At 39.1% G+C, this 17,406-nt stretch overlaps 1 long non-coding RNA gene across 4 annotated transcripts in view; it reads right to left on the bottom strand.

The window, feature by feature from the left end:
- The window catches only part of LOC107970811 (uncharacterized), a 28,325-nt gene extending 25,184 nt beyond the window's left edge, over positions 1–3,141 (bottom strand). For 3 of the 4 annotated variants that reach the window (XR_010155352.1, XR_008547144.1, XR_010155354.1), the window contains exons 1-2: positions 3,058–3,141; positions 1,904–2,053 (exon numbers count right to left, since the gene is read on the bottom strand). This is a non-coding gene — a long non-coding RNA (uncharacterized LOC107970811). Of the gene's footprint in view, positions 1–1,903; positions 2,824–3,057 lie in introns of all 4 variants that reach the window. The other variant, XR_010155353.1, reaches the window with a different exon arrangement.
- Between the last annotated feature and the right edge of the window lie 14,265 nt (positions 3,142–17,406).

Genomic DNA, 17,406 nt, shown 5'->3' with positions numbered 1-17,406 from the left:
GAAAAAGGCCATTGGATCTATCAGTTGAGGGTGACTAGGAGTTTCAAGATTATAAAACTAATAGACTTGGTATTCAGAAATCAGATTATTGGGATGTAAGAAGGGAATACTTGGCAGGTAGAACAATTTGGGCTGCTTTTGATCCATGGAACACCAGATGCTGGCTCACACAGGCATATGCTAACCATATAGCAATAAATCTCAACCTGTGGAAATCCAAAACCCAGAAATCTAATGAAGCAATTAACTGTATTGCTTATTAAAGATATTTTGTAACCTCAAGTAGAGGAATATAAAGATTCCCTTCATCACTAGAAGTTTTTCTTTTTAAAGCAAACATTAATTATATTTTTAAGCCTTCTTAAGATTATTTTACCAATTATCAGCAGAAGGCCTCTCTTCCTACTAACCTGAGAAGGCTCCCTCTCACATTGGCATAAGATTCCTCATCTAGGTTCTTCATCATCCACAGTTCCCCTTTTCTACACCAGGAAGATGGATCCTGCTCTACTTACAGGCTCTCTCCCCTACTGCACCATGAATTCTACCAGCACCAGTGCTGAAAGGCATATTTGTCAGTATCTACAGTTATCCCCTTGCCACTGACTCCTTCCCTTTCTGTTTACCTGGCACTCCAACTTCAAACACTGTTCTCTACCTCTTTTCAATGCCGAAGCCATCAAACTTCTCAAACAAGTCAAACCCTTAAGTCACGATTTCTTGATCATATTTTTCCCACAACCTGGCTTCCTCCCCTGCCCCAAGAACCTCCCTTATGCCAAATCCAGTAGGATTCTGTAGACACACTCTCTCTAAGCTTTCTATAATATTCGACACGGAATGTCCCTTTTTGGCTTCTGAGAAACTTTTCTTCCCATTTCCATGCTAGAGTTCTGCCTTTCCTTTCTTTTCTTCAACTGAATCTTCCAGCCAATCAGTTGGGATATTCCCTTAAACATTTCCTCTACCCACCCTCAGTGCAACACTTCTCCAATGCTAAGGTGCATATGACTTGCCTGGGAATCCTGTTAAAAAGCAGATTTGGATTCAATAGTTCTGGAGTGGGGCCTGAGATCTTGCACTCCTAACAAGCTCCTGCAGGAGATCAATGCTGCCAGTCTAGGGACAAGCTAAGTAGCAAAGTCTCAGAGAACAGAGCCTATATCCAGATTCAAACACTTTCAAGTTCACCAACTCCAAACGTGATGAGTCCAACATGAAATGTTCAGGAGTTACAGTCTAAGCGCCACAGAGATGAACATTCAGTGAGGATTACCCATAACTTTATTATATAATTTTTAAGGGAAAAACAGTTTTCCTCAATATATTAGAGATTGATAGGAAATACAAGCTCCAAACATGGCAGATAATTGGAGGGCTTGTTTTCCTTTAGAAACAGATGCAGTGAGAAGGTGAAATTACATGAGGAGGATTCTGCCGAATCCTTAGCCATGTGAAATGGGATAGTTTTTCCTAGAATACTCATTGCTCACTGAATGACAAGAAAAGATTCAGTCACTCTCAATTCCAAATAAACCAAACATATATTGCCTCACATATGATTGTCCAATTGCATCCACCTCCTTTCTTTGTGCTTTTGAGTTGGCATTTGATTTCAGATTCCCCCTCCCAGACTTATTCAGCTAAGCCAGTAATTCAACCTCCATGGGATGTCAATGATCACCTAGGAAGATAACAGCCTTGGTCCTTCTGTACCATGACTCTTTGAAAGCCCGGTTTCTTTTGTCTCCTTTCTTCCTGTTTATTAGAAAGATTTTCCCCAGAGTTGGAGAATTCCTTCAATAGCATGATTTGGGCCTGGTGATTATGAGATGTCTCAGCTGCACTTTGTTATTTAATAAAAATAATAAACAAAAATAATTTTTAAAAAGAGGTCACTTACTGTGTTTGGTACTTCAGCAATACACGGACACTGAATTTCAAATCTTCCATATTCAAGCATAAGAGCTGTAATGATTCAAGTGTTGTCCCGTCCATGCTTCCTGTCACCACCAATTGAATCCCCAAGGAGGGAACGTGGCATAGGAGGAGGCTTGGGAAGTGAAATAAAGTACACCAGGTTTCAAGTCCACTAAAATCTTGCTCCAGTGAATATCAAGTGGCATTAGAACACAGAATATTTGGGAGCAATTTCTTGATAAAAGGCTTTGCCTATTGAGGATATTATTTCAGGCAACCAGAAAATAAAGACTGAATTATAAAGCAATTTGTGTCAAGATGCAAGTAATAGCTACTGGAATAGCAAATGAATGCTGTATTATCACTGCTACTAAAGTGAATAAAAATTAATTCACAGTGAACCATTTTCCCAAAGATGGAAAGAATTTGTGGGTTTACTATCATGAACAGCCAACAATAGAAGTTAGCATTTGTCAAATACTAAATGCGAATCTTCAAATAATTAAATAAGGTAAGAAGAGGATAGGAAAAAGAAATTTTCCTTTAGAGTTCATTGAGGAACACCTCACACCTCTTTGAGTTATCTAATGGGGAATAATTAAATGAGGACAGAGATGAAGTCAGACTTGATCGTACAGTAAAAATGGAACACTTTCTTTGTCTCAATATTCCGAGCAATTCATCCTAAAGAGGTTGCAGACTTGGGAGAAACACTGTTTGAAGCACATGGTGAAAGGGGAATGTATCTCTGTTTATCACTGAATCTCTGCTTGAGTCACACAACGACAAATCCGCATTTTCATATTCAAGCATAAGAGCTGTAATGATTCAAATGTTGTCCCATCCATGCTTCCTGTCACCACCAATTGAATCCCCAAGGAAGGAACGTGGCATAGGAGGAGGCTTGGGAAGTAAAATAAAGTATACCAGGTTTCAAGTGTTTGTTAGGCCATTTGCTAACTATGTGATTCTAAATAATTCCCTTGGTCCCCTACAGATTCAGTTGACACAAATGTCGTTAATATTACCTAATCATTAGAATGATGAGGGTTTAACAAGTTAAGACACATGAAACACCTAGCCCAGTCCATATAGAGTTGCTGTCATTACCAGCACACTTCACCACTTCAGACTTACCCTGTGAAAGTCTATCTTGCGCTCTGTTATCTGTGGAATAAAGTCCAGTGTAGACTGATGGGCAAGAACCTCCAGATTCGTTCCCTTTCCATCCCAAACTAGTTAACTCACTCAGAGTAACCTTTGGGCTTTCTTATTTATTCATTAACTCATTCAATCTTTCATTGATTTATTAAATATTTATTAACTACCAATTAAGAAATAGGTATTGGAATATGTGCTGGGGTTCAAAAGGTAAATAAGACACAAAAGTGCTACCCTCAAAGCAGGTCTATCATGCAATGGGAAAGCCTCTATAAAAGACGTAAAGTGCTGTGAGAACACAAAGGAGGAAGCATTTAATTCAGACTTTGTTCTTCTCTTTGTTCTCAAGATCCTTCTCTATCTCTATTATATAAATCTTATTCAACTTTCAAAACCAGACATTTCCAAGCATTGACTCCTTCAACAGGCATTTATCATGTTCTTACTGAATGCTTAGCCCATTACAAAGTGTGTTTTTGGCCGGGCACGGTGGCTTACGCCTGTAATCCCAGCACTTTGGGAGGCTGAGGTGGGTGGATCACCTGAGGTTGGGAGTTCAAGACCAGCCTGACCAACATGGAGAAATCCCGTCTCTACTAAAAATTACAAAATTAGCTGGGCACGGTGGCCACACCTGTAATCCCAGCTACTCGGGAGGCTGAGGCAGGAGAATTGCTTGAACCCAGGAGGCAGATGTTACAGTCAGCCAAGATCGCACCAGTGAACTCCAGCCTGGGCAACAAGGGCAAAACTCCATCTCAAAAAAAAAAAAAAAAAAAGAAAACAAAAAAACAAAGAAAGTGTGTTTTCACAACTCTGAATTGCTGCTCATTTGTTACCTATCAGATGTTCTCTTGCATTCTCAATTATGCCATTATGTGTCTCTGTTTCCCAACTTGATTTTCAGTTCACTGAAATCAAGGATTTGATCTTCTTGGATGAATGCCCACAACTGCTAACAAAGTAGAAGCAAATAGTAGATGATCAATAAATTTTTGTTTCTTGTTTTTAAGTTTCAATGCCAAATTAAGTTTGAGGTTCAAACTAAATACCTCAGAATATTTACATGAATTAATTGATTAAAAATGATGTGTAACATAGGATATTGGCAGTGGATACTTGAACAAAAAAGGAGGAATGGATTCTGGGTAGAAAAATCAACTAACTTTGCCCTGTGTGGTGGCTCATACTTGTAATCCCAGCACTTTGGGATGCCAAGGCGGGTGGATCACTGGAGCTCAGGAGTTCGAGACCAGCCTGGCAACATGAAGAAACACTGTCTCTACTAAAAATACAAAAATTAGCTGGGCGTGGTAGTGGGCGCCTGTAATCCCAGCTACTCAGGAGGCTGACGGAGGAGAATCACTTGAACCTAGGAGGTGGAGGTTGCAGTGAGTCGAGATCATGCAAATGCACTCCAGCCTGGGCGACAAGATCAAGACTCTGTCTCAAAAAAAAAAAAAAAGGAAAACCAACAAACTCAGCCACCTCTCTGCTATGGTATTTTAAATACAGCAGGATTGTGTTCCAGTATTTGACACTGAGAATGTTTTTTCTCAGTATTTATAAATAAGATATTGTAATTAGAATGACATTCAGATTTTTAAATTTTCATCCTGAAAGGACTTATACATATTTTCCAGGGCAAATGCTATTATCATTTAAATCCTTGATCAATTTTCTATACACTGCAGTGAAACCATTTCAATGTTTGCTTTGTACTTCCATTTTTATTTTACCAAAATTATTTTCACTGGGATCAGTTCTCCTTTGCGTACAATTTCCAACAAAGGTTTGATTCATCATTCAAGTTATTGTCCATATGAAACTACTGATTATATTTTTGCCACTTTGAATTTTGTTTTGTTGCCCTCATTTTTAATAATTCCAATTTTATCTGGATTGCATTGGACAGAGACAGATATAAAATACGAAGTAAAAGGTCTCATTTCTGGAAATTTATATTGTGCTGATAATTTCTATGAATCTAATTTTTCATGTCAATTTTTAGTTTTCAATATCACTAAAAAGATATCATTCGCCAACCAGGTTTGTGCCTTTGCGATATATTTTATTTGTGAACAACATTAGCCAGGATCAGTCGATTATTTCTCAAAAATCTACTGTTTCCCAGTGATCTGGTCAAATTGTCCTTGGAATTAAAACAGCAGAGTCAAATGGCACTGTCAATGGAGAAGAAACATAATGTCCTTCTACTTCAGAAGTCCCACATTAGAGATGCAGTAGTTTTTCTTTTCTACCATTATAATACAAACACCCTCTGGAAGAATAAAATGTTAAAATATCAGTTGGTGAGAGGCAAGTAGTTAAGAGTATGTACTCTGAAGGAATGCCTGGATTGAAATCCCATCTCTATCACTCACTAGCTGTGCAAATTTTGATAGCTTAACTTACTAATCTGTGCCTCAGTGTCCTCGTTTGTAAAATAAAATTGATGTGAGGATTAAATAAGTTGTTAAATCAGTTAATAACTCAGAACAGTGCTTGGCACATACTGATTTTCAATAAAAGTTAGGTTCCATTATTACTACTTGAATAATTGTTTCAATAGCTTCCAAATACACCATACGCTTTCATATCTTTGTTCAGCCATGCTTCAATTTCCTCTTCTAAAAAATGGGGCTATTAATAAATCTCCCTCATACAGTTGTTATAAAATCTGAATGTGTAATACAAGTGCTTGTAACAATGCCTGGCCCAGGTTTAAGTGCTACAGTAAGTGCTGTGTTAGCTGCTATTATTATTTTCACCACAGAGTAAGTGAGTTTACAGTTTCCTTCTAAGGGCCTAAGAGCTAGTTTCCATAACGAATATTACAGAGACAACACAAGGACCCAGGGGTAAAGCGTGCTACTGATGAGTATAAGACCAAGTTAAAAAGCAAAAGGAGCCTATGCAGCCATTTAAAATGATAATACACAAAAAATATATGCTCCATGAAGATAGGAATTTTTGTCCTTTTTGTCCTCTGCTATATACCCAACACCTAGAACAGTGCCTGGGACATCTTAGGCAGTCTATAAATACTTGTAAAATAAATGAATGAATGAATGAAGATGAAGACTATGTGGCACCATTGAAAGCATTTCTTATATGGCATTAAGTAAACAGAGCAACATATAAAATTATATCACATTATCATCAATATATGCAAGTAGTGAAGATGAAAAAGTAATGTATAGAATTAAAAATAGTTGTGTTATTCTGTCTGTTACATTGTTATGTTATCTTTTTATAAGGTAAAATAAAGAAGGCAAATGTTAAAAGTTCTTAAAGAAAAACTACAGCCATGTCATAACTTGATATAACTTGGGGCACCATACTCATATCCTTTTAAAGTTGATCCTGAGAAATCTATGATCATATAGAAAAAAATTGGACTGAAACCAATTAATTGGAACCCTTAATTAGTGGGATTACTTTTCAAATTTCTGATTTCAAGAGAAAAGTGAAAACAGTACACAGGCATAATATGTGTTTAATGCACACAGACACAGACACACACACACACACACACACACACACTTTCCTTCAGATTATATCTTGAGCTGATTATCCATTTAACCCAATCTCCTAGACCCTCTACATCCCCTGTACAGCACAATGAGTATTTATGCTCATAATGATCTTTCTGGGGCACTGCAAGGACTTCGATCATCAAAGATTCAATTATGTTCAACACCCTACACTTCCTAAGGCATGAAAGAGCCTAAGGCATTTTAGAAAGATTTTTCTATGGAAAGGTTTGAACAAAGGGTGTTGGGTTAATTTCTAGTTAACTAGAAATTTAATTAACCAAAATGACATGTCCCCTGAACATTCCCATTAAATGAGGTTTGATTGTACTTTGATTTCTGAAATCATTGTAGAGCTTCTTCCTATTAATAGTTCCTGGTGGAAAAGATATAATTCTAGAGTCAAACTGTTTGGGGAAGATTTTATTGTTCTTAGTCTTAAAGACAAAGAGACAACAGGCAGAAAAAAAATCCACTTCTTGAATGGTTCTCTATGTTTGACTTTGACCCTTAGATATGCTGCATGAAAGAAGTAGCCCAGTTAGAGAGAAAACAAGAGTTTGGGTTCTTATACTTTCTATTTAAGATGATACTGATGTTATAGTTCTCATTTGAGAAAGTGTATGTCGGCCATTTAAAATTAATTTTTTTATTTGTTTCCCAGATTAATGGTCCTTCTAAAATAGAAAACTGAACGAAGACTCTGTTATTTCATTTGCAAAGCTTATTGAAGCACATATTTATGAAATTAGACATGGAGAAGTGAACCACCACCACCTGCTCAACCACAACGAGAATTTTTTATTATTTCGAGATAAAAGAAAATAAATTAATATGCATGTGGTAATTCCTCCACCTTCTTCTTCAACCTTGCTAATGTCTCTTAGGAAGGAGTCTGGGTCTTTTGTGATGATAATGGCCTAATGGGCGAAGTTAAAAATCCCAAGGAGCCAGGGGCTCCATGAGAGGAGAGGCCTTGTGGACTAGATTTTATGCCTTTTTGAATATTAATTTTTAGTTTATCAAACCTTATGTACAATGAGATTGAAAAGACAATTATTTCTAAAGAGCATATAAGAAACCTGCAGTCCCTCTGACTGCCCCTTTCCATCCAACAGTAGGCTTCCTCACAGGGTGTTGGACTCTGAAAAGGCAAACCCCAATGTACAAGAGCTTATCAAGTCTGCACTTGCATCATGTTTTCTGGAATACTATTGGCCAAATCAAGTCACATGACCCAGCCCGCAGTCAATGTGGGAGGGGACTAGATAGGGCAGGAATGCTGAGAAGGGTGGTTCATTGGAGACTGTTAGCAAAATAATCTCCAACACATATTGAAACCTCATCACTATATCTTTTTTCTCTTTTCTCTTCTTTTTCTTTTCTTTTCTTTTCTTTTTTTTGAGGAAGAGTCTTGCTCTGTCTCCCGGCTGGAGTGCAGAAGCGCGATCTTGGCTCACTGCAACCTCCGCCTCCCAGGTTCAAGTGTTTCTCCTGCCTCAGACTCCCGAGTAGCAGCGGGGATTACAGGCATCCACCACCACACACTGCTAATTTTTGTACTTTTAGTACAGACGGGGTTTCACCATGTTGGTCAGGCCGGTCTCGAACTCCTGTCCTCACATGATCCACCTGCCTTGGCCTCCCAAAGTGCTGGGATTATAAGCATAAGCCACCGCGCCCAGCCCATCACTATATCTTTTTGGTAATAATTTCCATCTTCCTAACTCAAAGATGAAATTCTACAGAGCTGTGTATTTTTATGGTCCCATTTCGTCTCCATCAAAGTCTTCTGAGGAATTCCGAGAGGTTCTCCATTGATAATGCACAGCAAAATTTCTTAGTGTCCACTTTCCTTGTCTTTCCCTCTGCATCTGAGCAGCAGTCTCCCTGTATTTGTTTTCTATTGTTGCCATAACAAAGTACCACACATTTGGCGTCTTTTAAAAGACCACCGTTGATTATCTGTAGGTCAGAAGTCCAGTGGGTTCAGCTGAGCACTCCACCGGCTACCAGGCTAAAATCAGGGTGTCAGCTAACCTGGATTTTTTAATCTGGAAGCTCTGGGGGAGAATTGGCTTCAAGGCTCATTCAGGTCCTTGGCAGAATTCAGTTCCAGAGCTGGAAGATGGAGGTCCCTGTTTCCATGTGGGCTGTTGACCAGAAGTTATTCTCAGCTTCTAGAGGCTGATCATGTTCTTTGGCTCTTGGCCCCCTTTGTCCTCAAAGCCGACAATGGTGTATTAAATCCTTCTCATGCTTCACATCTCTCTGACCTCTCCTTCTACCTCATCTCTCCTGCCTTGTCCTCTGACACATCTCTCTGCCTTTCTTTTCTATGTTTAAGGGCTCAGATGATTACTTGGGCCCACCCAGATAATCCAGGATAATCTCCCTATTAGTAACCTTAATTCCATTTGCAAAGTTCCCTTGTGGTAATACATAGATTAGTGGTTGCGTGAATAAACAAGGGAGAAGAATCATGGGAGGACACCATTAGAATTCTGCCTACCATACTTCCCACATCTTTCTCTTTCCTGTCTTAAACTTCCCACAAAAATGTCTCTAAAATCCAGCCCTAGGTGGTGGAATAAAAATATTTCTTCCCTCTTATCTCTAAAAATGCTCCTAAACCACAAGAAGAATAAACCAAAACACAAACTCAATTTTTTTATTAAACTAGAAAAAATCTTTTATATCACTAGTATATAGATAGAGAAAGCAGATGGAAGAATCGTAAATTATTTAGCAGAGAGGAGGAAATTCAAAGTTGGTGCTGATAAGAAGCCAGATTGCCTCATAGAAGTTTAAGAAAGGCTCAGGATTCAAGGTACTAAGGGTGAAAAACCCTGCATTACCCATATTTGGTGTTTACCCATGAAAACCCCAGCTCATATCTCTTTTTTTAAACTTTTATTTATTTATGGACATTTGGAATTGACATTTAATAATTGTACATATTTACGGGATACACAGTGATATTTCAATACACATAATGTATAGTTATCAGATCAGAGTAATTAGCATATCCAACATATCCATCATAAAAAAATATTTATTGTCTAGAGGCAGTGGCCCACACCTGTAATCCTAGCACACTGGATGGCTGAGGTGGCAGGATTGTTTGAGCCCAGTAGATCGAGGCTGCAGTGAACCATGACTGTGTCACTGCACCCCAGCCTGGGAAACAGAGCAAGACCCTGTCTCAAAAAAAAATTATAATTTATTTGTTTCAGGAGCATTCAATACACTCCATCTACCTATTTAACCCATGTAATATGTTATTGTTAACTACAGTCATCCTACAGTGGTATAGAACACTAGAGCATATTCTTCCTATCTAATTATAATTTTTTTTTTTTTTTTTTGAGATAGAGTCTTGCTCTGTCACCCAGGCTGGAGTGCAGTGGTGCAATCTTGGCTCACTGCAACCTCCACCTCCCGGGTTCAAGCAGTTCTTGTGCCTCAGCCTTCCAAGTAGCTGGGACTACAGCTGTGTGTGCCACCATGCCCAGCTAATTTTTGTATTTTTTGGTAGAGACGGGGTTTCACCATGTTGGCCAGGCTTGTCTCAAACTCCTAGCTTCAAGTGATCCGCCCTCCTTGGCCTCCCAAGGTATTGAAATTACAGGCATGAGCCACTGCGTCCGGCCCTAGTTATAATTTTGTATCCTTTACATCTTTCCCTATTCCTCCCTTCCCCTTAATTCTTCCCAGCCTCTAGTATCCTCTGTTCTATTTTTTACTTTTATGAGATCAACTTATTTTAGCTTCTACATATGAGGGAGAACATGTGGTGTTTAACTTTCTGTTCCTAGCTTATTTCACTTAACATAATGTCCTCCAGTTCCATCCATGTTGTAGTGAGTGACAGGATTTCATTCTTTTTTAGGGCTGGATAGTATTCCATTGGGTATATATGCCACACCTGAAAGATTCATCTGTTATTGGACACCCAGGTTGATTCCATGTTTTGGTTATTGTGAATAATGCTGCAATAAACTTGGGAGTGCAGATGTCTCTCTACTCTAATGATTTCCTTTCCTTCAGATAAATGCCCAATAGTGAGACTGATGAATCATTTGTGGTTCTATTTGTAGTATTTGAGGGATCGCCATAGTATTCTCTACAGTTGCTGTACTAGTTTACATTCCCACCAACAGTGTATAAGAATTCTCTTTTCTCTGTGTCCTCATCCCAGCTCATCTCTTGACTCATCCATAGGAAGCCCACTAGTAGTCATGCCTTGCTCAAGCACACAAAGGCTCTATAGTTAGCTTTATAATATAATACAATATAATAATATAAACAGAGTGCCAAGGATCACCAGACATTTGTAAAGACAAAGACCAAAACCAACCAACCACACATACAAAAAGAATCCAGAGGAAATAGAGACGATTCAGGAGCAGAAGAAAACTCAAAAGAAATTATAATGAATATTCTCAGAGAGATACAAGAAACTCTTGGGTCCATAAAATAAGAAGAGTATATTATAAAAAGTAGTAATTAGGCTGGGCAGAGTGGCTCACACCGGTAATCCCAGCACTTTGAGAGGCCAAGGTGGCTGGATCACCTGAAGTCAGGAGCTCGAGACCAGCCTGGCCAACATGGTGAAATCCCATCTCTACTAAAAATACAAAATTAGCCAGGTGTGGTGGTGGGTGCCTGTAATCCCAGCTACTTGGGAGGCTGAGGCAGGAGAATCACTTGAACCCGGGAGGTGGAGTTTGCAGTGAGCCAAGATTGCACCACTGTACTCCAGTCTGGGCAACAGAGCGAGATTCTACCTCAAAAAATAAAAACAAATAAAAAATAAAATGTAGTAATTAGAAAATAAGAAAGAACCTTTTATAGGTAAAAAATATATTAATAGAAATGACAAAGTTAATATATGGCTTGAAAGATGAAGTTTAGGATATTTCCCTGAAAATGGCTGGAATGGTACAACAGGAAAGAGAAGACAAGATCATTCAAAGATCATTATAAAATGCCCAATATCTGAATAATAGGAGTTCCAGAAAGAGGGAAAAAAAATAAGGAAAGGGGCAATATTATTGAAAGAAGAATACACATATTTTAGACTTAAGGACTAGAAGAATTCTACCCATGTGTCCAGCACAATGAATGAAAAAAAGACCCGCACTGATGCACATTATTGTGAAATTTCAGAAAGCCAGGATAAAGAAAAGGTTCAGAAAAAAATAGCCCACATCCGAACAATCAGGAATCAGAACATTATTGGTCCTGGCAGCAGCAGGAGTAGAAGCTCACAAAGAGTACAGCAATGCCTTCAAATTACTGAGGGAAAAATAACTTTCAACCTAGAATTCTGCACCCAGACTATCAATCAACTCTAAGGACAGAATAAATAAATTATTAGACTTGCAGATTTCAAAAACAAAAATCTCTTGTTCACCCTTTCTCAGAGTGTTATTGGAGTGTGTCTCCACCCCATCCCCCAACCCTGTGCAGTGGGTAGAGAAGTAAACTAGGAAAGAGGGATCCAGGAAACGGGAAATGCAGCAAAGAAGAAATGAAAATTCCCAAAATGCTGGCAAGAGGGGCCCCAGGACTACAGCTGGGCAATGGATCTAAAGAGTGACCAGTCCAACCTAGAGCTGGACAGAGGACTCTTGAAAGAAATTCTTCATTAAAAACCAAAACCAAAACCAAAGAAAACAAAACAGGGAAATGGTACATTTTTCTGACAGATTTGACTGTGTAGAAAACAGTACTAAGGGGTATTTTATGGAGTGGTTACAGTGTGCAGGAAGAGATCAACTTTTTTTTTAATAAAGTAATTTTAAAATGAGATGATTTTTTAACCTCAGGGAAAAAGTAGTAAAAGAAGGAAATGCAATCTTAGTACATGACTTGGCTCAAGAGCCAACAATAAAAATAAAAATGCTGCATGCAGCTTTAATAAGAATGGAGATATAATAATAATAGTTATTATTATTATTTGAGACGGAGTCTTGCTCTGTCGCCCAGGCCAGAGTTCAGTGGCTGATCTCGGCTCACTGCAACCTCCGCCTCCCGGGTTCAAGCGATTCTCCTGCCTCAACCTCCCGAGGAGCTGGGACTACAGGCGCCTGCCACCATTCCCAGATAATTTTTTTGTATTTTTAGTAGAGACAGGGTTTCACCCTGTTGGCCAGGCTGGTCTCGAGCTCCTAGCCTCAAGTGATCCACTCGCCTTGGCCTCCCAAAGTGCTGGTATTACAGGCATGAGCCACCCTCCCCAGCCACAAATGGAGATATAATTATGCTACCAGGGTGGTGGGCAGGCAAGAGAAGGGACGAGCGAACGTGTTAAAAACTAGAGGACAGAGCTGAAAGTAGGGAGCTAGATGGTTGGGTGTAGGGAAGACCTGAGGGACTGCGGGTTTTTTAAAATAAACTTTCTAGAAATAATTCTTTTTATCTATTTGCATGTGAAGTTTGATAAGCTAAAAATTAATATTTAAAAAGCACAAAATCCAGTCCACAGAGAATTTTTTCTCATCAGCCTCCCAGCTCCCTGCCATGGAGAAGAGAACCAACCATCTCAGCTGAGCCCAAGCCCCAGCGGACCCTCGGGATGAATATATAGCCTCATGAATAGGCCAGGAGAAAAAGAGAAATATCCAGCCAACCCACAGAATCATGAGAAATAATAGATAGTTGATTTAAGAGGCTACATTTTGGAGTCACTTTTTGTTATGCAGCAATAGATAAGTTATACAACATGTAACTAAAGCTAAATAGATTTTTCTTTTTTGAGATGGACCACGCCCGGCCTCGATTTGTTTTCCACATGTACACATCACTGAGAAGCACATTGCATATTGATTAAATATGTAAACTCTGTATCCAGACATTTACTAGCTATTTTCTACCTGTGAGGCTTTGGGTAAATTACTTACCTCTCATTTTTTTCACCTGTAAAATGGGGAATATGAATAATGAACTCATGGTTGTCATGAGGATTAAATGAGTGATGCACTAAGAAGCATGCTAAAAGTCCATACACACTCCCAGCGGCAGCTATTGTTTCATCATTATCCTTTAAGCAGATAAAAATGCTTAAAATGGGTCGGGTGCAGTGGCTCATGCCTGGGATCCCAGCACTCTGGGAGCCCGAGGCGGGCAGATCACCTGAGGTCAGGAGTTTGAGACCAGCCTGGCCAACATGGTGAAACCCCATCTCTACTAAAAGTACAAAAACGTAGCCAGGCATGGTGGCACAAGCCTGTAATCCCAGCTACTCAGGAGGCTGAAGCAGGAGAATCGCTTGAACCTGGGAGGAAGAGGTTGCAGTGAGCCGAGATCACACCACTGCAGTGTAGCCTGGGTGACAGAGTGAGACTAAGTCTCAGAAAAAAAAAAATGCTTAAAATGTAACTACTTGAATTATAAATATAAATCTGGGGAGCTGTAAGGTCTAGAGGCAAAGCCCTTAGGAATAAAATTGAGACTCCAGTACTGATTTTCAGACCAAATTACTGGTCAAACAGGCCATTTGTTTGTTTGTTTGTTTAACTTTTTATAATAGAAGATTTTAAAGATATATAAAAAGTATTTGATCAACTTCTTTGTACTCAGCTTCAGTAGTTATCAACCCATGGCCAATCTTGTTTTATCTAAATTCTCCCTTCTTGCCCCACACTGGATTATCCAAAGCAAATACCAGAGATCATATCATTCATCTTTAAATATTTTAATATGTATCTCTAAAAGATGAGATTCTTTTTTTAGTAACCAAATCAAATGTCAGTATTAAACTCCAAAAATTTAATAATTCTTTAATATTATCAAATATTAGAGTCAGAGTCAAAATTGCCCTGATTTTTTCTTTATATTTTTTGTGCAAATCAGGATCTAAGCAAGATCCATACAGTACACTTGATTGATAGATATGCCTGAGGTATCATTTGTATAGCAAAAGCAGGATAAATGCTTGGTTCTTTCCTTTTATTTACCAGTTTTCAGAATGAGATCTGGAATCCCAGATCCTCAAAAGGTGGACAATCTCTTCATCCTCTGTGGTCCTGATGTAAAATCACAGGGTTGGACTAGGTAACATTTGGGCTTCTTCAACCTCTGTGATTCTCATATTTTGTCTCCATCATTCTTTTGAATTGTGCAAGCTTTTATATATAGGTGGTCTTTTCTTGAACCACTTCCTCCCCTTTGAGTATTCTTTCTCCTCTTCTCTGCCCAGCTAACTCCATTCTGTTAAGCCCAGCTAGAATGTCACCTCATGTGCCATGGATTTAAGGGAACAAATGTTAATTTGGTGCTCATCGTGTTCTACTTCCCACCTCCACTCACACCACTCACTCATCTGTTTTTTCTCCTCCCATAGCACTTTGTACTCACTTTTCTTGGAGTCTTTACTATGTTGTATCTTAATTATTGGATCACATATCTGTTTCCTATGATCATATGCTGGTTCCCTGGGTCAATGAGATCAAAAATAAAATGTGAGTCTTATTGGAATGAGCCAATGTTGGCTTCACACTTCAGAGATATAATGATGACTTTTCAGAACTGATCGTGTTGATGAACTCCTAAAGGCCTCTTGACCTTTTGTAATCTCCATTCAACTTCCTATCTATAGGATGCTAAATGTGCTTGGGTGCATTTTTGAATTGCCTGTAGGAGTGATCTTTATTTGAGTCCATGCATCTTGACTATAAATGGTAGCCATAATCTCGCAGCAGTTATCAGCGTCTAAAACAGGTGCAGTATAAAATGTGGCACTTGGATATAACTGGGAACACAGCATTTTGGAGGATTCAACAGCACTAAACCTAAGGGAAGTGGGACTACTTTTTCTCATTATGTGTGTGCTTCTGCCATTTGCTCTTGGGTCATATGATTTCAGAGCATGGGTTGCCAGTCAAGTAACAAAAGTGAGAATGAATTGATAGTTTGTCTCACAAACAGAATTTGCCAAGAGTAGCAGGGTAGAAACCACCATAGATGGGTTCCAGTGCTCTCCTAACAGAATGAAACTAGTCCTTTTTGACTTCTACCTTGCTCTGTAAAAAAAAAAACAAAACAAAGGCTTCAAAATGATTTTACCAGGATGAGTGTGATGTTTTAAGCAGATTTGTGCTTCTACACCACACACACACACACACACACACACACACACACACTGAAAGATGGTCCCAGCGTTCATTTTGAGGTGTTCCTTAAAAGTACCTTGGAACATGAACAGACACTTCTCAAAAGAAGACATTTATGCAGCCAAAAAACACATGAAAAAATGCTCACCATCACTGGCCATCAGAGAAATGCAAATCAAAACCACAGTGAGATACCATCTCACACCAGTTAGAATGGCAATCACTAAAAAGTCAGGAAACAACAGGTGCTGGAGAGGATGTGGAGAAATAGGAACACTTTTACACTGTTGGTGGGACTGTAAACTAGTTCAACCATTGGGGAAGTCAGGGTGGTGATTCCTTGGGGATCTAGAACCAGAAATACCATTTGACCCAGCCATCCCATTACTGGGTACATACCCAAAGGACTATAAATCATGCTGCTATAAAGACACATGCACATGTATGTTTATTGTGGCACTATTCACAATAGCAAAGACTTGGAACCAACCCAAATGTCCACCAATGATAGACTGGATTAAGAAAATGTGGCACATATACACCATGGAATACTATGCAGCCATAAAAAAGGATGAGTTCATGTCCTTTGTAGGGACGTGGATGAAATTGGAAATCATCATTCTCAGTAAACTATCGCAAGAACAAAAAACCAAACACCGCATATTCTCACTCATAGGTGGGAATTGAACAATGAGAACACATGGACACAGGAAGGGGAACATCACACTCTGGGGACTGTTGTGGGGTGGGGGGAGCAGGGAGGGATAGCATTAGGAGATATACCTGATGCTAAATGACGAGTTAATGGGTGCAGCACACCAGCATGGCACATGTATACATATGTAACTAACCTGCACATTGTGCACATGTACCCTAAAACTTAAAGTATAATAATAAAAAAAAAAGTACCTTGGAAATTCCTTTAACAATAGTTTAAAACAGTAACATTCCTGTGACCCACAGAAAGTTAGCTACTTTAGGGTCCTATAAATATTACAATGTCATGACATTCATGAAAATAATGTTATCAACAGTGCAAAGAGTTATTGATTTATCCAAGTTAGGGCAATTCTTATTCCTCATATTTGTATATATGCCCAAATAGTTCCAAGAGACAAATAACACAGAAATGCCATTGCTGTTGATGGTGTGAGGTTGGTGTCTCCTGCTTTTGGGAGCCACATAAGTATTATGATTCAATGAATATTTTTGCCCAGCATCCTTAAATGTGTTCTAGACCCTCTGGGAAATTATTTCCAACTCTACAGAGTGCTCCTCAGAACCAATGCAGAGTAGGCTGAGGCTGAGGTGGCAGCCACAGAAGTTTCATAGTCTCAATTTAGGAATCAGGGGCTGCTTCAGTCCTCTTCTGCTCTCTAGCCCCTTCTCTGAAAAACAAAACAAACAACAACAACCTCCTCACACCCCTCAAACAACCAGAGCTATACCCGACTTGTCTTTTTTTTTTAAGCAATGCTTTAAAAATGCATTAGAGATAACTTAAAATTTATGTAACAGGTTGATATCAATTCAGTCCCATATCCACTCCCACCCATCCCCACACCAGTCAAAAGACATTCCAACCTAGGGTTAAGGATCTGATCGCTCCATTCCCCAACTGGGAACCATGACTCCACACTACTCTAGGAGAGTGCCTGCACACTGCATAC

Source organism: Pan troglodytes, chromosome 2 (assembly GCF_028858775.2).
Source record: "Pan troglodytes isolate AG18354 chromosome 2, NHGRI_mPanTro3-v2.0_pri, whole genome shotgun sequence".
In the NCBI taxonomy this organism is placed as follows: domain Eukaryota; kingdom Metazoa; phylum Chordata; class Mammalia; order Primates; family Hominidae; genus Pan; species Pan troglodytes.
The sequence above is the reverse complement of the archived record's forward strand: the minus strand, read 5'-3'. Positions and strand labels throughout refer to the sequence as shown.